The sequence below is a fragment of the Pezoporus flaviventris genome, unplaced genomic scaffold, assembly GCF_033815535.1.
Source record: "Pezoporus flaviventris isolate CSIRO_AGI_PZ_B2104156 unplaced genomic scaffold, CSIRO_AGI_Pfla_v1 ptg000213l, whole genome shotgun sequence".
Classification (NCBI taxonomy): domain Eukaryota; kingdom Metazoa; phylum Chordata; class Aves; order Psittaciformes; family Psittacidae; genus Pezoporus; species Pezoporus flaviventris.
The window spans coordinates 1645547-1666072 of NW_026892761.1; the positions used below are offsets into that span (position 1 = coordinate 1645547).

The 20526-nt window shown below is 58.2% G+C and overlaps 1 long non-coding RNA gene across 2 annotated transcripts; it reads left to right on the plus strand.

Moving 5' to 3' along the window:
- Positions 1-357: 357 nt before the first annotated feature.
- Positions 358-2567, plus strand: LOC133262426 (uncharacterized). 2 transcript variants are annotated; one of them, XR_009741303.1, is made up of 2 exons: positions 358-1476; positions 2006-2567. It is a non-coding gene; the product is annotated as an uncharacterized LOC133262426 (long non-coding RNA). The 2 variants fall into 2 exon arrangements; XR_009741302.1 differs by having other exon boundaries at positions 358-1456.
- The last annotated feature ends 17959 nt before the right edge of the window (positions 2568-20526 follow it).

Sequence of the window (20526 nt, forward strand, 5' to 3'; positions counted from 1 at the left end):
TGACAGCGCTGAGGCGGCGGAGGACCCGGACCCGGACCCGATCCCGGTCGCGATCCGTGGCCCGAGGAAGGAGGCACCGCGGTTGTGTCCCCTCAGCGGGTCCGTCCGCTCCGGCTCCGCCGTGAGGGGCGGCCGGGATGAGGGGCAGCGGTTTGCTCCCCACAGGAGCCTGTGCCCGCGCCGAGCTGCGTCCTCCTGAGCAGTTTATAGGCGGGGGGGGAAAATCACTTTATAAAGAAATAAGAGACCGTAGTGATGCATAGGAACACGAGATCTGCAGCCCGGCAGACTTCAGAGCCCGTTAAACGGGGCGCTGGCCTGGCTTGACGGCTGCAGGTGTGGAGAATGAGGGTCTGCAGGATGGAGATCAGAGCCCCCCCCCCCGCCCGTCAGATCCAGGGATGGAAACCCTCTTGTCGCAGCAAAGGGCAGGATGCTGCCCTTTCGGCTGCTGCGCTGGAGGATCCGACACAACCTGCCCTATATTTCAAAGGACGGAGCTTAACAGCACAGGATAGGTCTGGAGCGGGGAGGAAGCTGATGCCAACCCTGCGATGGCTGTGGCGAGCAAGGGAACCGCTCCTGGGTCCCTGCGTTGGGAAAGCAGGAGCTGGTCCAGCAGCTGAAACGTTTGCAACCTGTGCATCAGCATCCGCGTGCTGGGATCGTGCCCCAAAGTGGGGAAATCCTCGTGGGTTGGGCATTTGTTTGCCTAGTTAACCAGCTTAGGTGGGTAATCACGGGTAATTGTGTGCCTAAGGCTTGGAAATGTCCTCCCGGGTTTCCTTCCCCCCCCACTCCGTCCTATAGATCTGCTTCATCTCTGGCTTTTAAGTAGGGAGACCTACTGCTGAAACCTCGGAGTTGATTTTATGCCTGTTCTTTATTCAAATCCTCCTCTACACGGTGCTTTTAATCGCCAGGACGTCCCTTCACAACAACAAAAAAAAGATTATTTTCCACTTTTCAATCTGTGGTTTAAATAAACAGATGTTGTGTGTGTGGTGTTTTCCACCCCCCATTTCCTCCCACACCCCCTCAATACCTTCAGTTTTGAAAAGCCCATGAATGAACCTGATTAATGACAATGAAATGTCTTTTAACTCCAGCGTGGTTTTAATTACCTCTTTATTTTCTATTGCAACAGAGTCCAAGCAGCACCTTCCTAGAAAGAGTTCCATTAAAATGCAAATGAAGGCTCTGCAGAAACTGTCTCTCAATGCAACGAAGGACTCCGTTTCTTACACTTAAGCAACTCGCTGCCAGGCGGGTGTCCCGCTGCCTCCTGCTCCTCCTGCACATGCAATCCTCTGCCTTCCCCTCCCCATGCGTGTGTTTTCCAGTCCCTGTCACCTGCAGGTGAAAAGCACCGGAGCTGAAAAGCCACAATCCCTTTTTCCACCCTCAATGCTCAAGTGTTTCACGTGAAGCTCTTCCACCCCCCCGGCGCCTGCAGGTGCTAAATCCTTCTGTTGTGTAAATTGGTTAAGTTTAAGCTTTGAGTTGGTCTTATTTTTTAGGCTCTGTGTTGAAATGTGAAGGTTTGAGGGGCTGGTTGAAGATGGAGCTGTATCTTTATGCAACCATATACTTCTTTTGCATAAAATCTATAGCGTACGTGGTCACAGCTATAAGCACTCCTGCTTATCCTCGCTCCTCCCTGCTTGAGAGCGAGCTTCCCGTTATCCCGAGGCTGCTCCGGTTCAGTGTGTACGTTCCCTTCCTCTCCTCCCACCCAGGGTTGCTTCCTCAGGTCTTTGTTGGCAGCAAGTATTTATTTATGTAGTATTTCTTTGCGTGTGGGGCTGGGCTGAGGCCCCGGAGCAGCAGCAGCTGCAGCCTGGGCACTGCCCTGGGGAGCGTGTTCCAAGAGGGGGAGGCTGGCTGAGGGCCGAGCTTCCCAAAGCTGCTCCACACAAAGGATTTCGGGAGGCTTGGGAAGCTTTAATATTTAATATACCCACACCCCTTCCTCCTTTAATTAGAAGTTTGTGTCTTATTTTAGGTAGAGACTGCAAGTGCTCCGCCGGTCCTCAGAAGAGAGGTGGTTTTTCCTCAGAAAGAAGGAAAGAACGTGCAAGGGGTAAAAAGAACAGGAAGAAAAGAGCTGGAGGAGAAATCAGGCTTGTTCATGAGATTTTTGGTGTGCAAAGTGTCACGAACGAGGTGAACAAAGGAGAGGTCAAGAGCACAAATGCACCTCTGTGAGATTAAAGACTGTTTCTGGCTCAGATCAATATCCTCTGCACACCACCGCTTCACAGGTTTCATTGAGGAGGAGACCACTGGAGGTCTGGGCTTTAATCGTATTTAGCCACTGGGAAAACAGGTAAATTGCATAACCCTGTAGCATAGGAGTGCTTGGAATCACCCCCTGTTGGGGTGAGGTAGGAACGGACTGGGGACAAGCAGTAGAGGAAAGCTGCCTCCATACCACATCCCATCTGCAAAACCATCAGCAATGCTGAAGTGTTCTCATCCCAGCTCCCTCTTCAGCTCTGCTCCACCTTGCATTCATCGTGCTTGTAGGAGATGTTATATCTGATAAATTAAAATGATTTCTTGTGTGTCCTTGCCATGTGGTCCGTTTGGAAGCACGCTAAGAAAATCCTAATGACCCGATTACTCTGGGTTGGTTATTTTCCCCTACAAGTTTTGTACTCTGAACTAGAGATGCACAGAAAATCCTGAGGGATCTCTGATCTGTGAGCTCTGCTGACAGCAACCCCCACTTTGTTCCCATGTTTCATACATGGTAGACATGTGTTTCCATCACCAAAGGCTGTTCTTCCCGAAGTGCAGCAGGAAGAAAGCTGGTTTGCTCCTGCACCTCACAGTAGCTCTGCATCCCTTGGAAATCCTTGGACCACCAGCTTTGCCAGCTACACTGAGAGCATCCTGCTGATGGTGGAGGAAAGGGTTAAAGGACCCACATTCCTGTCCCTAAGGCTCTGATCAAAGGTCAGGGGTCTTTAGGTGAAGGAAGGGAGGGAGGTGGTGGCAGCCCTGACCAGGTCACTTGAGGAGTAAACCACAGCTGAGGGGAGCTAATGAAGCAGTGTTTGTCTCTCTCACAGCACATACTCCCGGGCAAGTCAGAATTCCTTCTCTAGTGGGAGTGAAGATGTCGATTGTACTTTTTCCATGATGTGTATTGAGGCATTTGCTAGGTTGTGGGAGTAAACACTTGGGGGAATTCTCCATCAGCTCAGCAAGGGCAAGTCACAAGCCTACTAAATATGGTGAATGAAGATTACAAAAGAAGCCCTGGAGAATCAACCTCCCTCTTCCCACCCCGGCTCCCCACCACCACCACCGCTACCCCCGCACAGTTTTCCTCATTATCTTGTGCTGCTGCTTCACTGCTTCCCTGCTAAATCCATGTCCATTTGTGTGACTGAACACACTGTGCTGCTTTAGGTTTGTGTTCCAGCCCAAAGGGCAGCGCTGGGGTGGTCCTTCTCTAGCAGAGACACCCTGCACCATCCTGCTGCAGAAAGCAGAGACACCAGCTATTCACCGAGGGAGGGGAACAGCAGGAAATGCTCCCAGGTCTGTAAATACTTGAGGGGGTGAGAGATGATGTTCATGGACAAAATATTTGACCAGCCGCATCCCACTGACCTCCTTCGGTGCTGCTCTTGAAAGGGATTGGCCGGAGACTGAAACAGTTGATCTTTAATGCTCCAAAAATACATTCCCTTTCAAAGCCTCTCAAGTGGAGGAGCAGCCAGGCTGCCAAACTCCAGCCCCACTCCCATCTCCTCGTGGCTCAGCTCCGGGGTGTTGGTTGAGGTTCACCCAAGGGTGTAGAGGAGGGTAAGGCTGAAAGGTGCTGGGGCCATGGGATGAGGGGGGCAGGAGAGCAGCAAGCTCTGTCTCCAGCCCTCCTCCTGCCTGCTCCATCCCTGTTGTGCTGCCCTGGCTCTGTCCAGTCTCTCTCTTGCTCCCTTCCCTGCCAAACTCCGGTCCCCCACTGGGAGCCTCGAGCCAACCTGGGGCCCCTTTGGTTCCCACCCAGAAGCCAGGGATCATTTCGGTGCTGATTCAAGCTCAAGCACATCACTGCACTGCACAACATCACCCTCCTCCTGCCGTTAGATGACCTCTGCTTCCCTTTGCCTGAGCGTGGGCTCAGCCTGGGGTTGCTTTCTGCTGTGTTTCACGTTGTGGTGCTCTGGTTCTTCACCCCGTTAGCAGGTTTCCTCCACCACTGCACATTTCAGACTGTTCTCTGTATCCAGAGCTCCTTTCGCAGCTCCTGACTTGCATTCACCACTGTGCATCTGGGAAGAACCAGGGCCTGGGCCATGCTCTTTCCTGAGACCCACAGCACAACATTGCATGTTTAGAACAGGGTTTGATCCTTCCTCCTCTGGTATCACCATCCTTCACACCTGCAACTGCCCAGGGGCTCACACCAGCCCTTATGGAAAGCAGCAAACCCGTTTCTCTTTCCAGTACACACAGAGAGGGACAATCCCAAGGTGCCAGCATCCTTCACACTCTGATTTGGCTCTCAGTTAAGCTCAACCCTTTTTGCTACAGCACTTCGGAGAGATGTATCTGACTCCAATCCCTCTGCTTGCAAAGAGTCTGTTTCCTTCAGAACCCAAAGAAGGTGCTGGGCTGCATGTGGGTCCTGTTCCATGCAGCCTGGATGCACAGTGTGCATGGAAAAGGCAGAAGCAACAGTTAAATATATCTAAGAGCTGAAGGCTGGGAAGTGTGGTTTGGGGTTGAGTCAGGCAAGTGCTAGTTTCGAGGCTTAAATACAGTAAGGCAGGGTTTGCCCTCCCTTGTGTGGAGCTGCCACTGCAGAGAGCACGGTCCAGCCCTTTCTGGGTGAGTCAACCCCAGCTCCGTGCCCCTCGGCTGCAGAGGGATAAAAGCTGGGCTTCTGTTTGCTCCTGCTTGGATGCTCCCTTTGGGTTTTACCTCCGGTGTTCTGGATCTGCTCCCACACGCGGCAGTCCCTGGAGCCGAGCTGCAGTGGGGACAGCAGCAGATCCAGCCCTTGCTTCCCATTCCAAAATAACAACAGGGAAAAGGAGGAGGGCCCTGGCAAAACAGTCACAAAACGCCCTGAAGTGAATCAGAGCCGCTTTGCACCGTATTTGTATTTGTATCAAGTTCCTGGTCACAGGGAGGGATGAGGCTGTCCATGGACTGGTTTCTGTTGGGAGCTGTTCAAAGGCAGTTAATAGCATTTAGCACCCCAAGACACCCCGTGAGCAGCAGGGCTGACACCCGCTTCCTGTGGGCCTGGGAGCTGCTGGGAGCACGCATGCGGTGGGCAGCATCTTCCTGCTGCGATGCCCACCTCCAACCTCTCCTCCCACCCTTCCCAATGGGAAAATCATCATAGAATCTTTTGGGTTGGAAAGGACCTGAAGATCATCCAGTTCCACCCCCCCTGCCATGGGCAGGGACACCTCACACTAAACCATGGCACCCAAGGCTCTGTCCAACCTGGCCTTGAACGCTGTCAGGGATGGAGCATTCACAACCTCCCTGGGCAACCCATTCCAGTGCCTCAGCACCCTCACAGGAAAGGATTTCCTCCTTAGATCCAACCTAAAATAGCCCATTTAAGAGCAAGACGGTTTAAATGGCACTTGTGTGGTGATGGGTGTCCATCGTGAGCACTTCGTGGTGCTCCCCCTGCTCTCCCCTGTGCTTCTCCTGGCTGATGGCACCTGCAGCTGCAACCCTGGTTCCCAGCCCTGGGAAGAGCTCGGCCGCCGTTCCCAGCCCTTGGCTCCCGCAGGATTTCCTCTCTGGGCAGAGCCGGGGTCAGCAGGGAGCGGTCCCGCAGCCCCCAGCCCTCGCCCTGCTGCAGGAAGCGCTCTGGGAGCACGGGCTGGGGTGGGGAAGGGTTGGAGGAGGAAAACGGGGAGTCCCGGGGGGAGCTGCCAGATAAAGCCGGGCTGGGAATGCCGGGCGGATGCAGCTCGGACCTGCGGCTCGCTCACTTCCCTCGGGCCGCCCGGCCGGAGCCGCCAGGGGAGCCCAGGGAGGGAGCTCCAGCACCTGAGCAGGGGCCCTTGGCTCCGGCTGCACCTGGCAAACAGCGGAAAATCCCACATGGAGCCGGCCGTTGGGAAGAGGTTTCCTCTTCCTCTGGTGAGGCAGAGCAGGGGCAGAGCCCAGCATCACCCCGTGGCCAAGGGCAGCGGGGTACCAGGGGGATATGGGTTCAGGGGGTGCAGTGTGCCCAGGGCACCCGCAGGGATGGATCCAGCCTCCCCTCTGCTCGCCTTCATAGAATCATAGAACAGTTCGGGTTGGAAAGGACCTGAAGATCATCCAGTTCCACCCCCCTGCCATGGGCAGGGACCCCTCACACTAAACCATGGCACCCAAGGCTCTGTCCAACCTGGCCTTGAGCACTGCCAGGGATGGAGCATTCACAACCTCCCTGGGCAACCCATTCCAGTGCCTCAGCACCCTCACAGGAAAGAATTTCCTCCTTAGATCCAATCTAAACTTCCCCTGTTTCAGTTTGAACCCGTTACCCCTTGTCCTGTCACTGCAGTCCCTAATGAAGAGTCCCTCCCCAGCATCCCTATAGGCCCCCTTCAGATACTGGAAGCTGCTCTGAGGTCTCCACGCAGCTTCTCTTCTCCAGGCTGAACAGCCCCAACTTCCTCAGCTTGTCTGCATACAGGAGGTGCTCCAGTCCCTGCTCATCCTCGTGGCCTCCTCTGGACTTGTTCCAACAGTTCCATGTCCTTTTTATGTTGAGGACACCAGAACTGCACACAATGCTCCAGGTGAGGTCTCAGGAGAGCAGAGCAGAGGGGCAGGATCACCTCCATGACCTGCTGGTCACGCTCCTCTGGATGCAGCCCAGAACACGGTTGGTTTCTGGGCTGCGAGCGCACACTGAAGCCGGCTCATGTTCATTTTCTCATCCACCAACACCCCCAAGTCCTTCATCCCTTGTGTGTGCTGGTGCTGGAGCCCTCTCACCCGGCCATCGTGTGCGACCTGATTTCAGCCATCAGGAAACAGCCACTGCATGAGCCCCGAAGGCCACCCCAGCAGAGCTGTGCCATTTGGGAATGCTCCCAAGCAGAGGCAGAAACGTGGCTTTTCCCAAAGCCTGGAAAACCCCTGTTCTCTGGGGAGTGCCCCGGAGATGCAGGCAAAGAAGACAAATGCCTTCTTTATTTCCTTTCCCCCTGGATTTAGTCATTCCGACCCCCTCCAGAAACGTCCGTGCTGCCTTCCCAGCTCTTTCCTAAACCAAACCCGCTGCTTTCATTATTCCTCTGGGAATTTGTCCCCTGTAACCCGTTATCTGCTCCCTGCAATGTCACACTGACCCTGAGCTTCAATTCCTGCCCTTGACTGCGGGACCCCGCACTGGTTCGGGCAGCCTTGTGGCACCTCCCTCTGCACTCCTCAACCAGATCCCGCTCCAGCCTTGATATTCCATAAGAAAACAGCACCAGAGCTGCCAGTGTCACCTCCCATGAGCCTTCATCTCCAGCCTCCGAGGGGGTTTTGGGGCGATGGGAATGACGATACCCCAGGAGATGATGCTGCAGGTTACGCAGCCCCATGGATAGGATGGGAGCGCCCTGGCCCTGCATCCCCCTGAGCATCCCATGGGCAGTGCTGGGACCCTTGGGGTACCTCGTGGGGTACAAGCACACCCCGAACCTGCTCCGTTCCCCTGCCCAGGCTGGGGTTAGCGAGCAGGCAGCACAGGGAGGTTTGGGTTTAATCTGCAGGGGGATCTTCACACCTCCCTTTGCTCTTCCCCTCGCTCCGTGGCGGGGGCAGTGCCCATCTGCTGGTGTGATCTTCCTCCCTCCCTCTTCCTCGTCCACCCAGAGCCCCCTCTGCTCCTCCTCTGCCCACCCTCCCCTCTGCATTTACTGCTGGTGCCGCAGGGCTGCGGCTCAGTGGGATGAGGGAGGATGGAGGGATGCTGCGCCGGTGCCAGCGGGGATTTGACTCTCCCAACCTCCAGCAAGGGCAATGTGAGAGGAGGAGAGCGGCTCACACGCATGAGCAAGCCCTGCTGCTGGGGCTGGAGGTGTCTCTCCTAAGCACAGGGTGAAGGCCGCGGACACGTTGCCTCCTCTCTCGGCGCGGGGTTAGAGGGGGTATGGCCTGCATCCGTGCAGATGCGAGCTTGTTTATTCTTACCAGATAGTTTGATGGCTTTATCTGATCACAGGTTTTCCTGAGGAAGGAAGGGTGAGTCTGACTCACTGCGAAATGGGGGCCCTGCAGCTCTGGGTATGAGCAGAGCCCCGGGGCGAGCCGTGCTCCTGGCGCTGGCTGCTCTCCAGCTTTCACTCCACCACATTGCCACGGTCACTCCTAGCTGTCAGTCGCTGGTAGATTAATAGGTGTAAGCACTGCTGGGGAGGGAGGATGCTGTGGTTGGAGGGGGCAAAAGAAGCACCCAGGACCCAAACCATGTCTTGAGTCCGTACTGTGTGAGGAGGGGAGCTGCAGCATCGTGCCCCCGATGCAGAAAACACCGTTACGAGCAAGCTGAAATCCAGCAGTGATTGATAAACCCAAGAGGGACAGGTCCATGCCCTCCTAGAAGCAGACCCACATCATTAAACTCCCTTGTTCTAATGCCTTCCATGAGGGGCTGCAGGAGCCAGGGGGCAGAGGGATGCTCAGGGTACCGGTACCCGGCTCAATGGGAGATGGGAAGAGCTCCGTGAAGGCAGGGAGCTGGGCTGGGGGCTGCTCCTGACCCACCGCACATCCCCATCCTTCCCGGCTGCCTCTGTCTGAGGAAACACATGGATTTCCCATCAGGTGCCCCCAAAGCCCTCGCATTCCCCATCCTGTGAAGCTTTGGAAGCTCTCTGAGCCCAGCCGGGCTGCAGAGAGGGGAGCAGAGCAGGAGACACCGAGCTGCTGAAGGCACACAGAGCCCGGCCCCTGGGGTCTGGATTTAATAGGACAGAGCAGGGGCTGTTCCCTGCGTGTTTTATTTCTGGGAATCAGGGCAGTGAAGTTCCCTCAGCTCACTGAAACAGTCCCATCGCCTCTGCTGCGCTGCGCCTTGAGAAATGGGGCAGTGCCCAACGCGGGGGGGACGCTCACCCCATAGGGGACGGCCGGACCCTCATCCCAACGCCCCAAACCCCCAGCCTGGAGGTGACCCAGTGCGTCCCAAGAGCACGGGTGCTGCTGCCGTGGGCAGCCGCTGCCTGCAGCTGCCGGCTCTGCCCGCAGTGGGGAGCGGCCGTGAGAAAGGGCCCACGGGAACCCCATTGAAAATCCCCCGAGCACGGAGCGGGCACCGGGCACCCCCTGCTCCCCCTTCCCAGAACAGCCCCGCCGGGAGCCGGAACCCAGCACCCATGGCGGAGGGGGGGGGTTTGCTTCTCACACCGAACCCAACCCGCAGGCGCCGGCGGGGGACCCCGAAACAGGAAGCAGAAGTGGGGCTCTGCGTGGTTTCTTTGCTGTGTCTTTCTTTAACCTGGATTCCAAAGCCGTTCCCCACTGGCAGGTCCCGGGCAGGGAGGCAGCTCGGATGCTCCCACTCAGCAGCGCTGGCACCGCCGAAGCATCCCCGCGGTGGTACCCAGAGGGGTGGGATGCTGAGGTGAGGATCAGACCGCACAGGAACTGCGTTTGGCATCCCAGGAATGGGGCAGGAGAGGCGCTGGGCTGGGTTATCAGTGCTGCGTTTGGTAGTTACGGGTCGAGGCGGCGGTCCCAGGGCTGCCGGTGGGTGAGTCAGCGATGGAGCTGGTTCCTCTCCCCACCCTCCGGCCCCAACACAGCATCTCCCTCCCCACTTCCTTCCCTTGCCCAGCATTAGCCGGGTTTATCCTCAAGCTTTACTGCTTCCCGATCGTTTCTCCCACGGGCATTCCCCGCTGGGTGCTGGCAGGGAGGTGTCAGAGCCCTGCTCCTGCCGGCTCCCACTGCGGGAAGTACCCACGGAGCAGGGAACTGGGGAGGCGCTTCCCGAAAATCCCATGGCCGGGAGCATTCCCGGTGCCCTTTGCTGGGGCAGGAAATCCTCCCTGGGGCTCCCAAAGCCCAAGGGTTCCCTGGAGCATCGCAGGGGCTCCAGGCTCTGCCCTGCCCCGGTCCATCAGTGCAGGGCAGGGATGGGGGATGCAGGCTCCGGTTGGGAGCATCACCCGGGAGATGCTGCACATCCACCCCGCCTTTACTTGCTCTGAATCCAGGGCAGCTCCGGGCCCGGGTGGTCCATGGGGATGGTGTGTGGGAATGGGGCTGTATGGAGCCCATCAAGCACCTTCACATGGCTGTCACCAACGAAAGGCTCCGGCCTCCCTTCCTGCAGCTCCAGCTTCCAAACCCAGCCTGACCTGACCTCATCCGCTCTGGATCCTTCATGGCTCAGGGTCCTGTGCAGCTTCAGGACACCCAGGGCTTGGCTTGTGGGGTGGTGGGTGCTGGGCAGACAGTGGGGTGCTATAGGGACATGGTGGGCTCCCAGGCGCTGGTGGGCTCTGCTCTTCCCTGTGCTCTTCCACATCCTGGATCCACACCCGGATTCATCCCACAGAGCCCCTCAGGGTCCTGTCCCACCCAGGAGACACATGGCCATGAGCTTGGCCTTGCCACTTCCCAAAGATCCCTCTCTGCACCCGGCAGCTCAAACCGGTGCCTTTGGTGGGATGAGGATGCTGCCGCCCTGCTCCATCCCCTCTTAGAGCTCAGCCACCTCCATTCCCCAAACCTCTCCCGTGTGGCACATCCAGGGCTGGGCACTGCTGGGTTGGGGACACACAGGGGGATTGTTTCCAGCCCCATCAGTTCCCCCCCCACACACATTTTGCTGGTGCCAGATTCCATGAAACACAATCCCAAAGTGTAAGGTAAAGGCTGCTGGGGACAGAAAGTGGCTCTCAGGGAGGGGGTGAGCCACAGGGCAGAGCATCCGTGGTCTCAATCCCTGGATCCGCAGGGTGGGATGGGCAGGGCAGGGGCCAGGCGGTGTTTCCACCTCATTCCCTGCAGCTCCCTTTGGGTCCGACTCCATCTCGGTTTCGGTGCAGGTGGAATATCCCCATTTGGCACCATGGAATATCCCCATTTGGATGCCCAGCGTGCGGCACACGGCACCGGGCTGCTTACCCTTTCCTGAGGAAAGGGAGCATCTGAGTCTGAAAAGGCTACGGAGAAATTAATTCCATTAATAAAAGGAGCCCTGATAGAGGATGGAAATGATTTCCGGAAAGGGGGAATTTTCCAAGTGGAATAAACCTGGAGCAGTTTCCTCTCATCTTGCCATGCTGGTGGATGCTGTGAGCAGCCATTCCTTATCTCCACACTGACATTTGTGTTCGTGAGAGCCAGGCAGGGCTCAGGTCCCTCCCCATGGCCCCTGATGTGGGGGTTTTGCCCCATAACAGCTTCTCCATCGCAAGGAGAGCGTTGCTGTCCTGCAGGATGCATGTTTGCTCCTGGAAGGGTGCAGACCTGGAAGCATTTTGTGCCTACACATAAGGGATTTCTCCTTCTCTGCTCCAAGCCTGGGTTGCATCCATCCCTGCTGCCTCCACAGGGAGTCAAGAGGCTTTACCCAGAGCTCCATGCTCTCCAGCAGCATCTCAGGCGCTGGGCAGTGAAATCAATACCAGAAATGATGCTCAGCTCCTATATGGAGCTTTACATCCTCAAAGCCCTTTACTGAGGCGTTAGCAGCGGGGAATCGGATCCCCATCACACAGGTCTTGTGGATGCGGATCTTGGGGGTGATGGAGTGGAACGCATTGCAATAAGGAATTGCTGCTGCCCGTGGCCCCGCATGCAGGAGGGCCCCGAGGAGCCGGCGGGAGCAGATGGAGGAGGGAGGGATGCGATGGAAACGGTGCCCAGGGCAGGCTGGCAGCATCCTGGCAGCATCCTGGCCACTTCCCTCCTTGCAGCAGCCAGGGCTGGGGAGCTGAACCCCCCATGGGTCACCTTGTCCCCCATATCCCAGGGGTAGGACCCGCATTGCAGCTCCCACCCTGGCCTTGGCCCCATGCCCGTGGCTGGGTGGGGAACCACAGCTCCTATTTGTGGTTGTCTCCCTGGGAGGTGCTCCAGGAGGGAGGACGGGAACACCCTGACCTGGCCCCTGCCGTCCCCGAGGTCCCGTCTCTGGGATGGGTCGAACACACCCGTGCCCAGGGGACGGCGGTGATGGGAATGGGGAGGGATGTCCTGCACCTCTCCCCTTCCCCATCCCTCCTCCCCGTGGTTGGTACCCTCCCTGGCCCTGTCCCTCTGGTGGCGGTGAGGCCCCGGGAGGCTCCTTGGTGTGGGGGGCACGGAGGGATGCAGGGACACAGAGGGATGCGAGGGCAGGAAGGGATGTGGGAGCATAGAGGGATGCGGGGGCATGGAGGGATGCAGGGACACAGAGGGATGCGGAGGCTCATCCAGGGTTACCTTGGCAACAGTGCTTGAGCCACACGTCCCTGTCACCACCGAGGGACCGAGCCATGGCGGGGGCCAAGCGCTGCTCGCGGGGTCGGGGGTGACAGCAGCGGGTTGGGAATCGTGTTCCCCCCATCCCGCTCCATGGCCAGGGCCGGGCAGGGGGGAGCAGGGGGAGCACCCCCCAGCCTCCCGGGCCCGGATCCCTCCCGGCAGGACCCGGTGCTCCCGCAAAGCCGGAGCTTTAAATAAATAAGGAGCTGCCGGCACCTCCCGGCTCCGCTGGCAGCGCCACGCTGGGAGCTCCGGATGCGCTGGGAACGGGGACAGAGGCGGCTGCAGCTCAGCACGGGGTTGGGGGGGGGTCCCTGAGGGGGGCCTTGGCAGGGTCAGCATCTGCCAACCCCCTCCTCAAAGCCTCCTCTCTTGGAGCAGCAGAGCCTCGCCCTGAGAACGTGGTTTTAACGCTGAAGGGTGGCCAGGGGAGAAGCCCTCAGTGCCTACCCCGAGGCGCTGGGATGGATGTGGAGGTGCAGGCAGGGTGCAGGGATGCAGGCAGGGTGCAGGGATGCAGGCAGGGTGCAGGGACTCAGGTAGGATGTAAGGATGGGGGCAAGATGTAGGGATGCAGGTAGGATTTAGGGGTGCAGGCAGGGTGCAGGGATGCAGACAGGGTGCAGGGATGCAGGTAGGATGTAAGGATGGGGGCAAGATGTAGGGATGCAGGTAGGATTTAGGGGTGCAGGCAGGGTGCAGGGATGCAGGAAGGATGTAAGGATGGGGGCAAGATGTAGGGATGCAGGTAGGATTTAGGGATACAGTCAGGTTGCAGGGTTGCAGACAGTGTGCAGGGATGCAGGTAAGATTTAGGGATGCAGTCAGGGTGCAGGGATGCAGACAGTGTGCAGGGATGCAGGTAAGATTTAGGGATGCAGGCGGGGTGCGAGGATGGATGCAGGGGTACAGACAGGGTGTGGGGCTGCAGGCAGAGCTCAGGCAGGGCAGTGGGATGTGACCCATCTTTTTTCCCCTGATGGAAGGTGCTGCATTGACAACTGTTTTACACGGTGCAGTGCTCCAGAAGCTGGGGAAGGGAGGGGGTCAGGCAGGGGCACAGGCAGGGTTCAGGCAGAGGCCAGGCGAGCCATGAACAGCACAGGCAGGTAGGAAAGGGACCAGCGAGCCAAGGAGCCTCAAGGGCAGCCACAGGCCTCAATTAGCCAAGGAGCAATGGCAGGATCCTGCTTTAAATAGAGCCTCCGCAGGGGCAGGCAGGGAACCGTGCCCATGGGCAGCTCGGTCCGGCACCCTTTGACTGCCTGCACCCAGCACCCTGCACCCAATCAGGGTGTCAAGGGGGATGCTGGGGCTGATGTGGCTGGGTTGGGGGGAGCAGGGCAGGACTCAGCTCCAAAAGCAGCTGAGAGGAAGGAAGAAGCAGCTAAAATAAGCAGGTGGGTGGACAGGGAGGAAATAATAGTGCTGCTGATAACAGATGGGCTGGGGATGGGGGGAAAGAACCAAAATGTCCCCAGGAAATAGGAACTGGACCCTGGGAAGCAGAGGGAGGTCGTGGGGGCACAGGGAGGGCATCCAAGGGAGGAGGAATTGGGGGGAACTGGGGTCCCAGGGGTGGATGTGAGGGGAGGGAAGGGCAGGATGGGAAACGCCAGCCGGGAGCAGGATCAGCTCCAGACCCCATCCCGCTTTAGGCAGGGGGACAGCAGGAGATGGGGGGCACCATAAGCATCCTTGAAGGATGAGTGGGAGCCCGTGGTTGAGCCCCCCAGGAGTGAAACGCTGGGGAGAGGTGAGCACAGAGAGCCCGTGATGGGAACGGTCCCACTCGGTCATGGCGGGGGACAGGGACCAAAACCAGCACTCAAAGAGCAGTTTGGGCTGGACCTGAGGGAGACAGGGCAGGGGGTGGTGGGATGCAAAATGCTTTATCATGAGGGCTCTTCCTTCCCTGCCTGCTGCCTGCCAGCACCCCAGGGTCTCCCACAGCACCCCAGGGTCTCCCACAGCACCCCAGGGTCTCCCACAGCATCCCAGGGTCTCCCGCAGCACCCCAGGGTCTCCCGCAGCATCCCAGGGTCTCCCCCAGCACCCCAGGGTCTCCCACAGCATCCCAGGGTCTCCCCCAGCACCCCAGGGTCTCCCCCAGCACCCCAGGGTCTCCCACAGCACCCCAGGGTCTCCCCCAGCATCCCAGGGTCTCCCCCAGCACCCCAGGGTGTCCCCCAGCATCCCAGGGTCTCCCGCAGCACCCCAGGGTCTCTCTCAGCACCCCAAGGTCTCTCTCAGCACCCCAGGGTCTCCCCCAGCACCCCAAGATCTCCCCCAGCACCCCAAGGTCTCTCTCAGCACCCCAAGGTCTCTCTCAGCATCCCTCCCACCTCCCTCTGCATCCCTAAGGTGGGGAGGATGCTGCCCTCTGCACCCATGCGCGGGCAGGCGGTGAGGATGAGCACCAGGGGACGTGGGGCTGTGGCCAGGGCAAACCCCGGTGCGTGTGCAGCGGGCTCGGGGTGGGGGGGTCCCGGCCATGGGGCCGCTGCCGGGGAGTTTCCCCGTTACCCACGCACCGGTTGCGTTCGGCTGTTTCCTGCCCTGGGCGCTCTCCCCCCCCCCCTCCCCGTTTCCTCCCGGTCCCCCCCGGGGCTTTCCGGAACGCGAACCTCGGGCAGTGTTGAACGGAGGGGAAAGGTCCCCTCGGGCACCCCCCGGGGGGTGATGGAGGGAGAGGGGAGGATGCTCAGGGACCCCTTCACCCTCTCCCGTGGCCCTTTGCAGCAGCCCGGTTGGTCCCAGCGCCCTTTTACTGGTGTCGCCCATCCCAGGTGATGCGGATGGGGCACCCCATATGCAGGGAGGGGATGGAGGGGGGTGATGGAGGTGTCACCCATCACCCTCCTGGAATGGGGGGGGGACACCCATGGAGCTGGGGACGCCGGAGGGTCCCCTGGGGTCAGGGCTGCGCCAGTTGCTGTTTTTAACCCCTCTTAAGTGCCTTAGGGAGGCTGCGAGTGGGATCAGCCGCTTAATGCCCGGCGGGGGCAGAGCGGGGCTGGGGAGAGGATGGAGCTGATGGTAACTGGGGTGCACGGAGAGTGACCCCCTCCCTTGAGGCACTGGCACCCAGCAGCCATCCCCATGAGCATCGTTCTGGCTCTAACAGCCTGAGCCCCGGCCTTCCCTGCGGCTCCAGAAGGGGATTTATTCCTCACAAGGCTCTTTCAGCCTGCCCCTGCAGCCCCCAAGCCTCCCCTTGTCCCAAAGGAACACTGCACAAAGCCCAGGGCCAGCGGAAATGAGGGAAGAAAAGCGGGGGGGGAAGGAGCCGTTTTCCAAGCGCTGGGTGGGAGGAGAGCAGAAAACAGGAGGTGGAGGTGAAAATGTCAAAGCCGGGGCTGTGCCGAGGACACGGTGCTCAGCGGGGGCTTTTGGTCCTTGCTCCCCATCACCAAGACCACCTTTGTCTCCGGTCCCCAACAGGAGGCGATGGCAGCAGCCACATCCCTGCTCGGCACCCACCATGGCACAGCCATCGCCGGGCACTGGGGCTCAGGTTGGATTCCCGTTGTCCCGGGGGTCTCCCAAGCAGGGTAAGGGGGATCCCAGCTCAGTCCCGGGGTCAAACAGCCCCGACCAAGACGAGAGGGATGGGAGTTTATGGGGTACAACACGGGGCACAACCCCCGGGGCTGTCCGGGACGGGGAGGGGGGCCCAGCATCGCCCCAGTTTGGGGTTTCCAGTGCTGGGAGTGGGGCAGCCCCAGTGCATTGCTCCCGGCTGGGCTGACCCGTGCCTGCTGCCAGCCGGGACTGATCCGGCCCGCAGGGGAAACCCCGATGTGCGCCCTGGGACAGCCGGGAGCATCCCTGGGGACATCACAGAACCACAGCGTGGTTTGGGTTGAAGGGACCTTAAAGCTCATCCAGCTCCAACCCCTGCCACGGGCAGGGACCCCTTCCACTGGAGCAGCTTGCTCCGAGCCCCTGTGTCCAACGTGGCCTTGGACACTGCCAGGGATGCTCCCACCTCTCCAGCCTGTCCAGACCCCTGTGGATCCCATCCCTTCCCTCCCCCGTGTCGGCTCCACTGCACCGCTTGCCCTGTGAAGGAGGATAACGGAGCTTTGGGGTCCATCCCCACCGTGGGGCTGGCTGGGATCACCCGGGATGGGCCTGATCCTGCAGCCAAGGGGCCAGATGGCTCCGAGGAGCCCTGAGCTCCCCTTAATGCCCCTAATTGTCCCATAGAGAGGGAGCGGGGCCCAGCTGGGGTCCGCTGGCTATTTTTAATCCCAGGAAGCTATTTTGGAGCTATTTTCCCTGCCCGCGGCTAATCCTGCCTTGCTTTTCAACCTTACCCGGCTATTTGGGTGATGGGCAGCTCCCTGCCTGGGGCAGTCTGCGTCCGCAAGGATGCCAGGCACAAGGAATCGGGTGGGATAGGGTGGTCCTGGACGCTGGCACTGGGTAATGGGAATGGAGCCCATGTAGGGACACAAAGCTGATGGTCCCCACCATGGGAGCCAGGAAAGCCATCAAAGGGTGGGGATGACAGAGGTGACGGGGCCACATGTCCCCTGGGTGTTATGGGGTCCGCGGGGTCCTGGGAGCGCTGGTGAACTGGGACTGAACTGGGACTGAACTGGGACTGAATTGAGATTGAATTGGGGCTAACTGGGACTGAACTGGGACTGAATTGGGACTGAACTGGGACTGAACTGGGACTGAATTGGGACTGAATTGAGACTGAATTGGGACTGAATCTAGACTAAATTGGGGCTAACTGGGACTGAACTGCGACTGAATTGGGACTGAACTGCGACTGAATTGGGACTGAACTGGGACTGAATTGAGATTGAATTGGGACTGAACTGGGACTGAATTGAGATTGAATTGGGGCTAACTGGGACTGAACTGGGACTGAATTGGGACTGAACTGGGAATGAATTGGGACTGAATTGGGACTGAACTGGGACTGAATTGGGACTGAACTGGGAATGAATTGGGACTGAATTGAGACTGAATTGAGACTGAATCTAGACTAAATTGGGGCTAACTGGGACTGAACTGCGACTGAATTGGGACTGAACTGGGACTGAATTGGGACTGAACTGGGACTGAATTGGGGCTGAATTGAGACTGAATCGAGACTAAATTGGAGCTAACTGGGACTGAACTGGGCCTGAATTGCGACTGAACTGAGACTGAATTGAGTCTAAATTGGGGCTAATTGGGACTGAACTGGGACTGAACTGAGACTGAATTGGGACTGAATTGAGATTGAATTGGGGCTAACTGAGACTGAACTGGAACTGAATTGGGACTGAATTGGGACTGAACTGGACTGAACTGTACTGAACTGAGATTGAATTGGGGCTAACTGGGACTGAATTGGGACTGAATTGGGACTGAACTGGACTGAACTGGACTGAACTGAGATTGAATTGGGGCTAACTGGGACTGAATTGGGACTGAATTGGGACTGAACTGGACTGAACTGGACTGAACTGAGATTGAATTGGGGCTAACTGGGACTGAACTGGGACTGAATTGGGACTGAATTGGGACTGAACTGGGACTGAATTGGGACTGAATTGGGACTGAATTGGGACTGAATTGAGATTGAATTGGGGCTAACTGGGACTGAATTGGGACTGAATTGGGACTGAACTGGGACTGAATTGAGATTGAATTGGGGCTAACTGGGACTGAACTGGGACTGAATTGAGATTGAATTGGGGCTAACTGGGACTGAACTGGAACTGAATTGGGACTGAATTGGGACTGAACTGGGACTGAATTGAGATTGAATTGGGGCTAACTGGGACTGAACTGGGACTGAATTGAGATTGAATTGGGGCTAACTGGGACTGAACTGGAACTGAATTGGGACTGAATTGGGACTGAACTGGACTGAACTGTACTGAACTGAGATTGAATTGGGGCTAACTGGGACTGAACTGGGACTGAATTGGGACTGAACTGGACTGAACTGGGACTGAATTGGGACTGAATTGGGACTGAACTGGGACTGAATTGGGACTGAATTGGGACTGAACTGGGACTGAACTGGGACTGAATTGGGACTGAACTGGGACTGAATTGAGATTGAATTGGGGCTAACTGGGACTGAACTGGAACTGAATTGGGACTGAATTGGGACTGAACTGGACTGAACTGAGATTGAACTGGGGCTAACTGGGACTGAACTGGGACTGAATTGGGACTGAATTGAGATTGAATTGGGGCTAACTGGGACTGAACTGGGACTGAATTGGGACTGAACTGGGACTGAACTGGGACTGAACTGGACTGAACTGAGATTGAATTGGGGCTAAATGGGACTGAACTGGGACTGGATTGGGACTGAATTGAGATTGAATTGGGGCTAACTGGGACTGAACTGGGACTGAATTGGGACTGAACTGGGACTGAATTGAGATTGAATTGGGGCTAACTGGGACTGAACTGGAACTGAATTGGGACTGAATTGGGACTGAACTGGACTGAACTGTACTGAACTGAGATTGAATTGGGGCTAACTGGGACTGAACTGGGACTGAATTGGGACTGAATTGGGACTGAACTGGGACTGAATTGGGACTGAATTGGGACTGAATTGGGACTGAATTGAGATTGAATTGGGGCTAACTGGGACTGAACTGGAACTGAATTGGGACTGAACTGGACTGAACTGAGATTGAACTGGGGCTAACTGGGACTGAACTGGAACTGAATTGGGACTGAATTGAGATTGAATTGGGGCTAACTGGGACTGAACTGGGACTGAATTGGGACTGAACTGGACTGAATTGGGACTGAACTGGACTGAACTGAGATTGAATTGGGGCTAACTGGGACTGAACTGGGACTGAATTGGGACTGAACTGGGACTGAATTGGGACTGAACTGTACTGAACTGAGATTGAATTGGGGCTAACTGGGGCTGAGCTGGGACTGAACTGGGGCTGAATTGGGACTGAATCGAGACTAAATTGGGGCTAATTGGGACTGAACTGGGACTGAATTGAGATTGAATTGGGGCTAACTGGGACTGAACTGGGACTGAACTGGGACTGAATCGAGGCTAAACTGGAGCTAACTGGGCCTGAACTGGGAGCAGGCGCTGGGCACATCCCACCCCGCAGGCCGGGGGCCGCCGGGCTCAGCGCCGGGGGGAGCGGGCGCACATCTGGCCGCAGAGGGGCGGCAGGAAGCGCCGCGCTGGTCCCGGGGGGGGGGCACGCCGCTGCCAGATGTTGTGCAGCTGTGTCCGGCTCTTCCTCCCCCCCCCCATGAACCGCATCCTCCGGGAAGCTCCCCCCTGCGCTTCCTCAATGGGAAGAGCGGGGGGAGCCCCCCCCAACCCCCCCAGTTTCCTGAGCCGCCGGGTTCAGCCCTTCCATCGCAGCTCCATCTGCCCCCCCCCGCGGCCCCTCGCTCCCTTTCTTCTGCTGCCAGGTCCCGGCCCCCGGGGTCTGCCCCCTTTTGCTGCCTCCTGATCCCGGGTCACATCCTGCGCTCCTGCCCTGGCTGCCGAGAGGACGGGAGGGAGGAGGAAGCATCGAGCATCATTCGGTGCTTGTCTTCCCTCTTCTCTCCAAGCATTCGGCATCTTCCCGCAGCGCAGGATGGATCCTGCCCAGCGCCCACCCGGTCCCAGCACCACGGGGCAGGGAAAAGCCGGGAATGCCATAGGGAGGGCGGCCCGGGGGAAGATGCTCCTCGCTGGCAGCTGAGTGCAGGACGCAGATAGGATTCAGGGATTAGAGCAGCTTAGGGAGCAGGGTTTTTCCAAGCGGCAGATGGTGCTGGACGGAGCCCAGGGTGAGGTTAGCAGGGTGGGAAGCAGGTCCCCGAGCAGCCCTGGGCAGGGCAAGGGAAAATGAGGCAGGAGCAGGGAGGAGGAGGGTTCCTGCCCCTCCTGTTTCCGGGCAGGAGCACGAGGGAGGGATGGAGGCCGGATCCGTCCCCAGCTCCCAGGCTCGCTGGGTGCCAGCACGGACATCACACGCTGGGGCCCCAGAGGCGGTCACAGCCGCGGGGACAGCAGCAGCTCTTGGGCCCTTTATCCCTTGGGAAGCATCCGTTGTGTCCCAGCCGGGCGGGGAG